Source organism: Gossypium hirsutum, chromosome A10, assembly GCF_007990345.1.
Source record: "Gossypium hirsutum isolate 1008001.06 chromosome A10, Gossypium_hirsutum_v2.1, whole genome shotgun sequence".
Lineage (NCBI taxonomy): Eukaryota > Viridiplantae > Streptophyta > Magnoliopsida > Malvales > Malvaceae > Gossypium > Gossypium hirsutum.
In genome coordinates this window covers 9,114,140-9,126,598 of record NC_053433.1, presented here as the reverse complement: position 1 = coordinate 9,126,598, position 12,459 = coordinate 9,114,140, and the positions used below count along the sequence as shown (strand labels likewise).

Below are 12,459 nucleotides of genomic sequence, written 5' to 3'. Positions count from 1 at the left end.
AATTTCCCCAACTCACGTCCCATTCCTTCCTTCACTCTCTCATTTTTCAGTTTTGTGCATTTTGCTACTGGATTATCTCTTTTCCATTGTACCTGTAACACCCCGAACCCGAGACCGTCACCGGAGTCGAATACGAGGTGTTGACAGACTTTTAAAAATTTTTCCAGACACTGCCCAGTCTGAGTACTAGTCGCTTCAAAAATCATATCTTGAGTTTCACAACTCGAAAATCATTTTTGTGATTTTTCCCTGAAACTAGACTCATGTCCCCACCTATGTATTTTTTTCTAGAATTTTTGGTCGGGCCAATTAGTACAATTTATTAGTCAAAGTCTCCCATGTTACAGGGATCGACTACCCTGACCTTTGCGCATTACGACTTGGATATCTCCTTGTACAGGGCTCCAATACTGATGCCGTTTGTTTCTATGGAAACTAGACTCAGAGAGGAATCCATGCATATATGGTATGACCCCTAATTATCTCTGGTCAATTTATAGTGAATTTCCAAAGGCGGAACAGGGAATCCAGAAACTGTTCTGGCCCCGTTCCACAAGAACCCGAATATCTCTTACTGCACTGTTCATATGATTGTTTCGTTACTTCCATATGAAAGTAGGTGCATCAAGGTTCGATTACATAATTTATTCACTATTTAATTCCACTCCTACGAATTTTTGTGATTTTTCAAATCTACACCACTGTTGCTGTCAGCATCTGTTTTCAAGGTAAACTTTACCTATTTTGTGGTTACCATGGACCAACTAGGGTTTTGCCATACATAGGTCCACATGTGATCATATTTAGCCATTCCAATGGCTGATCATTAGCCCAACACTTCCATTTCAAACCATAGTCACATCGTGAAACCATATATACATACATAAACACAAATGGTCTAATGCCATACTCCACTTCTACAAGCCATTTTCGCATGGCTTTACACACATACATCACAAAAGAACTTAAACAACAGGGGTAGTCCTATACATGCCATATCCAGAGTTCAACTAAAAGAGTACCAAAAGAGCTTGATAGTGTAGATGACTTCGACTTCGCTGATCCCTAATCCGATAGCTAACGAACAAAATCTATAAAACAGAGAGCCAAAGCAACCGGGTAAGCATTTTAAGCTTAGTAAGTCTCAAGTAATGAAATCGGCTTTGACTACAGTATTACATTCACATAGCTAACTAAGTCACTTTATTAACACACATTCTCATAATCATACTTACTTCACACTTCATCAACATATATACACAAGGTATCAACCTTTCTAAAAGCCGAAAATTCGTTAGCCGATCGCACGAATACTATTTAAAACGAATCGACTTTTCCAATGCACATGCAAACATACCTTATCGTTCGGGTTGGTTGAGCATATTTATTGAATTAGTTACAGCACAAAACGCTCACATTCAAACCCAAGTTTCTTCGGTATTTAACCGAATACAGCCGCAAACACATTTGCCTTCGGGTCTTAACCCGGACATATCAACTTGCATAATTGCCTTCGGGTCTTAGCCCGGATATATCATCTCGCATAATTGCCTTCGGGTCTTAGCCCGGATATATCAACTCGCATAATTGCCTTCGGGTCTTAGCCCGGATATATCAACTCGCATAATTGCCTTCGGGTCTTAGCCCGGATATATCAACTCGCATAATTGCCTTCGGGTCTTAGCCCGGATATATTCCAATGCTCATGCACACATATATCAATAATCATAACACATCCATATCATTTCTTCGTTACTAAGGCTCAAACACAAAACATTTATTAAACCTTTCAAATTTCGGCTCGGTAGCCACACACAAAGAGCATAATTTCAATTGGCTTTATAACATAGTCTCTAAGCACATTCGACTATCCGTCATAGTATGACTAATCATTTCAATATAATTCAAGTAGGGTCATTACTCGAAGACTTACCTCAAATGTCGTCGAACGACTTCAACGGCTATTCAATTACTTTTTCCTTCCCTTTATCGGATCTAGTTCCCCTTTGCTCTTGAGCTTAAGTTCAACAAAATTTAAAATAGTCATTAATCGACTATTCAAGTATTACTTTCAGAATAATATATATATTGATCCGACTTTCACACACATAGATTATAGTAAGCTTTATAATAATCAATAAATAATTCATTGGCAAACTTTCATTAATGTTTACAACAAAATCACATATTCACTATGAGCTGTTTTCCTGAGCAGTAGTTACTAAATTATTTATAACTGGAGCTACTAAACTCCAAATCACTTGCCGTTAATTTTCCCTGAATATAGACTCGTATATCTTCCATCCATAAAATTTTCAGAATTTTAGGCTTGGCCAATCAATACCAGATTTTTCTTAAAGTTTCCCCTGTTTCACTGTTTGACTATTCTGACCACTCTTCACTACGAATCCAATTTCTCACTTTACAGAATTCAAACTGTGTTGTATTTGATCTCATTAGAAACTAGACTCATTAAGGAGTCTAAGCATATAAATTTTATCTTATAATCATTTTTGTACAATTTATAATGATTTTCTAAAAACAGAACAGGGAATCCAGCAGTCATTATGACTCAGCCCCACAATACTTCAAATATCTCAAGATCGGTAACTCTTTTGTTTTTATAGTTTCTTTTGTAAGAAAATAGACTCTTCAAGCTTTAATGACATAATTCACTCAGCTTCTAATTCAACTCCTACAATTTATGGCGATTTTCCAAAATCACCTTACTGCTGCTGTCCCCAAACAGATTATTACCAAATCAAATACTAACATTAGCATTTCACCTTAATAGCTAGCTTACCAAGCCTTAATTTAACATATAATTCACCCATATCATATTCAGCTATATATACATTTACCATATTTCCATTTCAGCATATATAACTAACATTTATTCCGAAATTTTAATATCTAATTGCTTATAACTTTCTTCGGATGTCGTCGACTAATTGATCGGCTACTCAACTACTTTCGATTTTCCCCGATCTAAATCCAATTTCTTGGTTTCTTGATCTTAACATATTCAAATAAATCTCGTTTTAACATATTTTCATTCAATTTAGTCTAATAACGCATAAATGGGTAAATTACATTTTTACCCCTAATATTTCGCACTTTCACAATTTAGTCCTTATTCCACAAAACACCAAATACACAAAATTTGGTCACACTCCTTAAGGGCCGAATCTTCCTAGTACCCATATAAGTCCATACATTTCATTTATTCCACCTTTGAGTCCTTCAAAAATTTATTTTTGTAATTTAGCCCTAACTACTCAAAATCACCAAAAACTTCAACACAAAACATATTAATCTTTAACATATCTTTCATTTTTCATCAACAACTATCAAAAAGCTCAAGCACTCATCAATGGCAAAACACAAAATCATCATCAATTCACAAAATTGAACCATGGGGTTTAAAGAACACAAAGCAATGATATCAAAAATGTGAAAATTATCAAAAACCAAACAAAAGACTAACCTTCCTTAGGTTTCAAATGACCGAATGCTATCCTCCTCTCTTCCTCTCTACAACCGGCCAAGATGAACAAGGTGATAACCTCTCTCCTTCTTCTTTTTTTTTTCTTTTAGTATCCTTAATATTTCTTTTATCATTTCTTTTCTTTTACTTAAACTAATGTCCACTTCATGGAAATTTACCACATAGTCTAATATAAGCTCCATCATGGCCGGCCACTATGTATAAAAAAGGGGTATTTGACATGCAAAGTCAATATTTTCACTCCTTGCTTAAATTGGTCCTTATAAATTACCCTATCACATTTTTTTACAACTTTCTCACATAAGTCCTATGGACTAAATTCACATGCAATGGACTAAATCGAAGCTTGAAATTTTCCACACATTCATAATCACATATTTTAGACAATAATATCACATTCAAACATTTTGGTGACTCGGTTTAGCAGTCCCGAAACCACTTCCCGACTAGGGTCAGTTTTGGGCTGTCACAGTACCTTTTTTCTGTTCCTAAAGTTTTCTTCTTTATGATTTGTTTTAAATACTCATAATTAGCCTTTTGATCATGCCATTTTCGTTTCTCCTTCTATTTTATTATTTTTTTCTTTTTCGATTTTCATCATTTTATTTTGCCAAATGGTTGTTCTTCTTTGGCTAAGTTATGGGTGTTCCTCTTTTTATGATGGGGTTTGTTTTTCTTGTTCTTGCAAGAGTGAGAGGATTATTTGATTGATCGTTAGCGGTTTCGAATTTGCCTAATTTGTGATTTTGTTAGGTGCAAATCAAGTAGCTGATAATACCCCTCTAGCAAATAAGGTTGTCATTAATTTCTGTCAAGGGTAAGGAACTATTTTGGTATGTTTAGGCTAATTTGCTTGCGGTTAAGGATTGAATAATTAGTTTGGCCTTGGGATCGTTGCTAATTTGGCACATTTTGAATTTCATTTTTAGGTTCTAAAAATTGCTATTGTTGTGTCGGCATCAAAAAACAAAAAAGTGTGTGACTCAAACTCGTAAAAATAGTGTTCAACAGAAAGCTTAAAAACTCACTGTTGACGTCATACGGCCGTGTGCCAGACCATATGGGCCACACGGGCATGTGTTAGGTCGTGTGTTAGCCCATGTAGATGACACAAGATAGGCCAATTCAACCGTGTGGGCCTACACACATTTTCTGAAAATTGTCACCTAGGGTCGTTTGATCTGTGACTCGTAGTTAGATTTTCTGTAAGGTCCATATTGTTTAAATAAGGCTTGGAAACAAGGTATCTGTTAATATGCTTCTATATATAATGTTTTTAGGATATGCGAAAATATTTGCATGATCTGATAATGATTATTCTGATGGTATGTTATGTTTGTATATGTGTGTATGATGTGCGATTATGTTAATTTGTATTTCTAAATCTTTTATATGACCATGCATGTGACGTTATGGAAAATTTTATTTGTTTATGTTGTATTTGTGATACGTCTGTTCTATTAAAGCTTGGAATGTCATGCCTTTTGATCTCTAATATTGCACGACTTCATGTTTTATATGTTTTTCATTCTAATTTAGTACATGCATGTCATGTCACATTGTATGGGGTTTGGGATAATATGTAAATGAGGGGGTTCTAGCAGTTTAATGATCTACATTATCTAGTGATTTATCTACATTTCTATCAGGCAGCTTGTCTGCAATTACGGTGGTTCTACCACATATGTTTAATTTGGTAGCTGGGTTGTAATATAGTGGTTTGACCACATATATCTGATCTGGCAGTTTTAACTGCAATCTCTGATGGCATTGACCATAACTATTTTGTTGGTATGATTTGGTTGGATGAGTTCTAAGGAACTCTATTTAGTGTGTAGCAGAATTAGGTAGGAAGTTTTTTGAAAAATCTGCATTATGATTTTTTGAAAAATACGACATTGTATAATCATGCATTCTCAATTCTGTTTAATTGTTTGTTATGAAATTTTATGTGATTATCTGATTTGTATATTGTATTGCGTGTGTGATCTCAGTTTGAGCTTTAGTTATACATCGAGTTTTATAGCTCACCCCTTGTTTTATCTCTGAGTTTTCAGGTAACTGTGAGTTTAGGAACAGATGGCATGTCATAGCTCGGATTGTTTCTTGATTAATAAAATAAGATACTTTATGTTTTTAATTATTTTGGATTGTAAATTTGTTTAGAATCATTTTTTGTTTTTGTTTTGTTTGTTTGTTTTTTAGTATTTTAACATGAAACTGCAGAACCACACGGGTTAACAATTTAAAATTTGGTTTTCAAAATTAAAACTTTAAAAAATTTTCACTGCAAAATTAAGTAACATATTAAATGTTTTTCTAAAAATAAACAAATAGTTTTAACGTATGTTTGCCTTAAAGCTGGAAAAGATTTGTCAAATTTTACGTTTTCGAAACGCACTTTGAGTTTGATTAAAACAAAAATTTTTAAACAAGTTGATGTAATTACTCAAAATTTGGTCATAACGTTTAGGCCGAGTTTGGGGTGTTACAAATACCCTCTTTGATGGTAAAATTATCATTTTGCTCTTTTTCCAACTTCACGATTTTTTCTCAAAACTTAATACTCATGCCAATCTAAGTTATTAATTCTTACCTAACTCTCGATATAAGTCCTTGAGCTGTGAGAATTACAATTTTCCCATTTTTGAAGAAAATAGGAAAATTACAACCTAGTCTTTGTACTATTTGATTTTATTCAATTTTGTCCCAAAAGTAATTTCCATCTCAGCACGTCTCATTCTAATCCATTCTACGTCAAGTGATCCATAATAAATCTTATTCTCCATTTTTAGATTATTTGCACTTAAGTCCTTATACTCTTCAAATTTTACAATTTAGTTTTTTTTTTGTTAATTTTCACTTTTACAGTTCTTCTCACATATCTCCATGTTCAATTTAAAATTTCTCCATATCTCCATATCTCCATGTTAAAAAGCTCCTTTTGTATTTCCAGATCGGATCCCACTACGAACTTCCCTTTTCTCCTAAAATGTACCATCCCACCAATTTTTTGGATGTGAGTTGGAATTCTGTTGCAATTCGACACACAACTTACTTAGCTTCGGGTCGTGTTTCCATAACTACTGCACATGGTCACAACTCCGAAACAATATAACTTCCCACTATTGGGAAAAGCTACTCCGGGGAATAATCGGGTTGCCGAAAAAGAGCATCGACCATCATATTCTTACTCCCTTTCTTGTACACAATATCAAATTTATATCCTAGCATTTTGGCAACCTATCTTTGTTAGAAAGGCGTGATAGCCTGTTGATCGGAAAGGAATCAGAGGCTCTGATGGTCAGTTTGAATCTTGAAATGCCGACCTACCAAATACTGATGTCATTTCTTAACAGCTAATAATATTTCTAGCATCTCTTTCTTGTAAATAGACAATGCCTAATATCTCACCCCTAAGGTCTTGCTGAAAAATGCCACTGAATGACCCTGTTGATGGAGGATGGCCCCGACTCCAATGTCGTTGGCATCTATGTCAACACGAAATTCCTTGTTATAATTGGGTAACACAAGAACAGGGGTTGAACTGATGGCCACTTTTAATGCTTGGAAAGTTTCACCGGCTGACTATGTCTATGTCCACTCATTCTTATTCAAAAGTCTGGTATGTGGTTTAGCAATGGTACCATACCCCTTTATGAACCGTCTATAGTACCCTGATAATTCCAAAAATGATCTAAGCTCCTTGACTGATCGTGGTTTAGGCCAATTTAACATGTTATTGGCCTTCGATTGATCCATCGCCATGGTGCCACAAGAGATAACATAGCCTAGGTACTCAATGTTAGTGGCCCCAGACAGACACTTCTCTTTCTTGGAAAACAATTGGTGGAATCACAACAAGTTCAACACCCTTTATACCTGTAGCAAATGCTCAGACCATGAGCTAGAATATACCAATATGTCATCGAAGAAGACGAGTACTGATTTCCTCAACAAAGACTTAAAGATTGAATTCATTAGAGTCTAGAAGGTGGATAAAGCGTTAGTAAGTCCACAAGGCAGCACTAAAAACTCATAATTACCTTCCTATTTCCGAAAATTGGTCTTGTAGATGTCCCCTTCATGCATACAGATTTGATGATAACATGATCGAATGTCAAGTTTAGAGAAAAACATTGTCTAACCAAGCTTGTCTAATAGTTCTTCTATTAATGGAATCGGGAAGTTGTCTTGTGTATGTCCCCTTTATGCATGTGGATTTGATAATAACCTAATCGAAGGTCAAGTTTAAAGAAAAATATTACCTGACCAAGCTTGCCTAATAGCTCATCTATTACTGGAATCGAGAAGCTGTCTCTGATAGTCAGCTGATTTAATTACCGATAATCCACACATAGATGCCAACTTCCATCTTTTATTTTTACCATTACAATTGGAGAAGTAAACTCTCTGTTATTGTCTCTTATAATTCCATTGTGTAGCATCTCATGTACCAATCGTTCCATCTCGTTCTTCTGGATGTTTATCAACAATTTTCTTGTGTAAGCGGGGATCCGGTATTTTTTGAATCCTTGTATAAGGAATTACAAAAGAAATTCTTTCAACAAAGATATGAATTAGAAATGATTGGTCGACGAAATATGAACCAGAGATTGAATCTTAATATACCTCAGAACGATACATTTTTGTTACCGCGAGATATATTGGCAGTTGCTGATCGTTTGATTGGAATGAAATTTGGAATGGGTACACTTCACGATATGAATCATTTGAAAAATAAGCATATTTTTTTGTAGCAGATCTCTTACAAGATCAATTCGTATTGGCTCTGGTTCGTTTAGAAAATGTAGTTAGAGGAACTATATGCGGAGCAATTAGGCATAAATTGATACCGACTCCTCAAAATTTGGTAACTTCGAATCCATTAACAACCACTTATGAATCCTTTTTCGAATTACACACATTCCCTCAAGTTTTGGATCGAACAAATCCATTGACACAAATAGTGCATGGGAGAAAATTGAGTTATTTGAGCCCCGGAGGATTAATCGGGCGAACTGTTAAGGGTAGCAATAAGGTTTCATCTTAACTAACGCCGATTCATCCTTGAGTGGAATGCAATGATCTTGTAAGCATGATGGGGGTAACCCAGTTGGTGTTTGAAACACCTTATGGAACGCCTCTAAGAGATTAAGCAAATCCTTAGAGATTGGTTTAGGTGACAATTGTAGTGATGCATGATCAGCAGTAGCCACTTCATAGGGCCCCAAGAATTCCCCATGATGGAAAAACTTCTAGCAACCTCACGATCACACAAGACTTGTATAGCCCCTGATTGAATGCCCCGTAACAAGCATATGTTTTCTTTATAGTTTAACTGCATGGTCAAAGCCTTGAAGTCCTAAGGAATGCTTCCCAATGATAGGAGCCACTGCACTCCCAAAACCATATTACACCCCTTAACTGGTAGAACAAAAAATTCTATTGAAAAACTCAGCCTTTGGGTGAACACATTACCCCTATTAGCCACCATGACCTTCAATTTATGTTCTTTACTGAAGGATATGGCAAGCTATCTCACCAACCTTGCACTTATGAAATTGTGCGTACTTCCTAAGTCAACTAAAATAAAACATGAGCAGTTCCCACAGATGCTGCCACCTTCATCGTATGGTTACCTTGGGACCATTGGATAGCATGGAGTGAAAGTATAGGATCTTGAACCATCATTTTGGTTGGAGAACCCTCCGATTGATCAAAATCCTCGTGGGACTCCTCCCTTTCCCTATCCAATTTTGATTCCAATAAAAACTAATATAGCTAAGACCTAACACATTTATAGCCCACACTATATTTGGAACCACACCAAAAGCACAATCCCTTCATCCTCCTATGATCAATCTCTATGATTGTTAATGTTCTTTTAAACTTCATGGATGAACCTATTGCCATGACTGATTTGTGAGTTACACTCGGGCCAGTAGAGTTACTACTACTATGAGTTCCCCGTGGAGGTAGTTTATGGCTTTAAAGTCTGAGAAACGACAGTTGTATAAGTCGAGGATTTTGAAGTTGTAGGACCCCCGTCAAGAACAACCTCCTAGGAGATTTTTGTAATATACCCTCCACTTGATGTGCTACTTGAAATCCTTCCACCAAAGTTTTCAGCTTAAACAACTATAGGTATTGCCCGATTTTAGTTTTCAAGTTGTTGGTAAATATGCTCAAGTCATATGGTTTGGGTAGCTGCAATTGATTCAACAAGCTAACAAAAGTTTCATGATATTAGTCCACCGACCCATGTTGCTTCAATGACACAAGTCAGACATGGGGTCTTAAAAATAACTCGATGCAAAGTGCTCCCACAGGCTCTGGTCATATATCCCTAAAACCAACATGTGGAAGCCTTCTTGCCTCTATGTATAAAACAGGTGCCAGTCGAGAGCCTTGCTCTTTAAGTGTAACATTACCGTTCGGACCCTAACATTGGAAGGGATCCCCTCAGCCTGAAAATATTGTTCGAGTTTAGCCCACCAACCCTTAAAATCGGACCCGTCAAAACGTGGACATTCCAACTTGTGTGACTTAGGGAAATGTTCATTGACATGAGACCTCAAACTGACATCAACATTGGGCAAAAAGGAAGGAGTGTCCTTTGAAGGTGAATTAAAAGACGGTTCCCTAGGCGAGAACCCGGTTGGTAGCACGCCTAAAATCCCCTTCCCTTTATCACTCAACTATCCAGCAGGAACGGGAACAGATGACTATCCACCAACAACGGAAGCAAATGGTCGACCCAAATACAATTCCAACAAACTCTGCATTTCAGACTTGATCTGCCCCCGTAACCTATCTTTCAAGCCCCACAACTCCAGCTTAAGTTCCCCTTTGAACTCTATCCTTAATTCCTTCAACCCATCCTTCAATTTTGCACTCCACTGTGAAACGTCCTTCTACAGCTTTGCCACCGCCTGCTGCAGACCACCCACATCCTTTTGAAGCCGAGTAAAAACATCGTTGCCAGACATCGCAGATCGTCAACTCTGATACCTTGTTGCGTTTTGCTTGAGAATTACAACACACTAACAGCAGAGAAACAACAACACAAGAAAGAAAATAAAGAAGTAGCAGACAAGAAAAGAAACAGAGATGACAATTAAGAAAAGAGACTTGTTTATTTTTCAAGCAGATATCCCTGCAACACCCCATATCTGCCTATTTAACGAAGTCTTGGTGTCGTTACAACCCAAATAATCAGAACCACCTAAGTATTTACAACCATTAAGATCGGAACCACCAAAACCATATGCTTTGACTTCCAAAACTCACCATATTATTCTTAAAACATAAAGAAACAAAACAACATGTCAATAGTGTAAATGAGCACGTGACAATGTAGCATCATTGAAATGAAAATTGCTAAAGAAAAATGGCGGACCTCGAAACTCCGACGTCGAAGATAGTTTTCAAGTTAGATTTTACTTTTGCTTTTTCTTTTTTTCTCTCTCATATGCCTCCTTTAAAATGGAAACCAAACTATCTAAAATCTTCTTTCCTGTTTGCAGTTTATGCAGCAGCAGCAGCAGCAACAATTATAACCTCAAGGCTCATACCAGCAGCAATTTCCACCACCAAATTCAACAGGGGAGGGATGGGAGACCGTAGACTGAAGACGGGTGAGGGATTTGCCTAACCTCAGAAAGCCTGGTGAACCGATGAAGAAATGAAGAACATTGGAGAGTTTGATTTAGATTTTAGAGATTTTAATTTGGGGGGTTTGATTTAAATTGCAGGGATTTAGATTTTAGGGATTTTGGAATACGAATAGGAATAGGAATAGGATTTTGATTTTGATTTTGGGAATGTAAAATAATTAGACTAAATAATAATTCAAATTTAAAATTTAAAAAAATAATATAATATAATATAATTTAATATTTGTTTTATTCAAATTATCTTGAACTTAAATTTTTTTTTAAATTCGATTTAGTTAAATTAACTTCATTCGAATAAATTGAAATTTAATTTTTTTTAATTTTTTTAAATCGAATTAAATTTTACTTACTCTTTTTAACAACTAAAGTGTGGCGAACTTGACTGTTCAGTCAACCATTTCTTGGTTATATCTGCTATAAAGAAGCAGGCTTGCCACTATCAATGGGCTCGATAATGCACTTTCGTATATCTGTATATTAATATTAAATTTAAGTTAGTTTTTAGTATCATATTTTGTTATTGAAGAATGAGTTGCCGACTCATAGGCAGTGGCTTGGTTAAAGGAACCCACCGGAGCCGTAGCGAAAGCGAGTCTTCATAGAGCAATTGTCACTGCTTATAGACCCGAACCTGGGTGATCTATCCATGACCAGGATGAGGTTTGGATGAAACTAAGTAGAGGTCTGAACAGACTGACGTTGAAGAATCAATGCATAAGTTGTGATTAGGTGTAAAATACCACTCAAACCTAGAGCTAGCTAGTTCTCCTCGAAATGCGTTGAGACACAATAATTGACTGGACATCTAGAGATAAAACACTATTTCAGTACAAGCCACAAGAATAATACCAAATCGAGACAAACTTTAATACTAGATATAACCAGTCTTATTTTTCATATCATTCCCCTTGTTGAGTCTATTTTGCTGCCAATAAATACCTCTTTAGCTGACGACGAATGAACCTTTTATCATTTAATGACGCATTGAAGAATCCGTAATTTCATTTAATTAGCTTAAATTATTATTATCGTTAATTGATTTCAAATTTTCAATATTTTATAAGATTTCAACCTCTTCTACGCAAGGAAGGAGGCTGAAACAATAAAAATACAATAATTTCTACCCTTTATTGGAGAATTCATATAATGAGATTCTTTAACCCAAAAACATTATTAAGAAAACTTCATCGACAATTTATAAAGACCTAATAAACATTTTTACTTGTATTACATTCGAATAACCTCTTCATTAGGTACTAATTAAAAGGTAAA

General features: G+C 35.8%; 1 long non-coding RNA gene across 1 annotated transcript; it reads right to left on the bottom strand.

Annotated features, from left to right (window-relative positions):
* Positions 1–8,377: 8,377 nt before the first annotated feature.
* On the bottom strand, positions 8,378–11,330 carry LOC107897326 (uncharacterized). Its single transcript, XR_001684111.2, has 2 exons — positions 10,911–11,330; positions 8,378–10,554 (listed from the first exon to the last, which is right to left on the bottom strand). It is a non-coding gene; the product is annotated as an uncharacterized lncRNA (long non-coding RNA).
* Between the last annotated feature and the right edge of the window lie 1,129 nt (positions 11,331–12,459).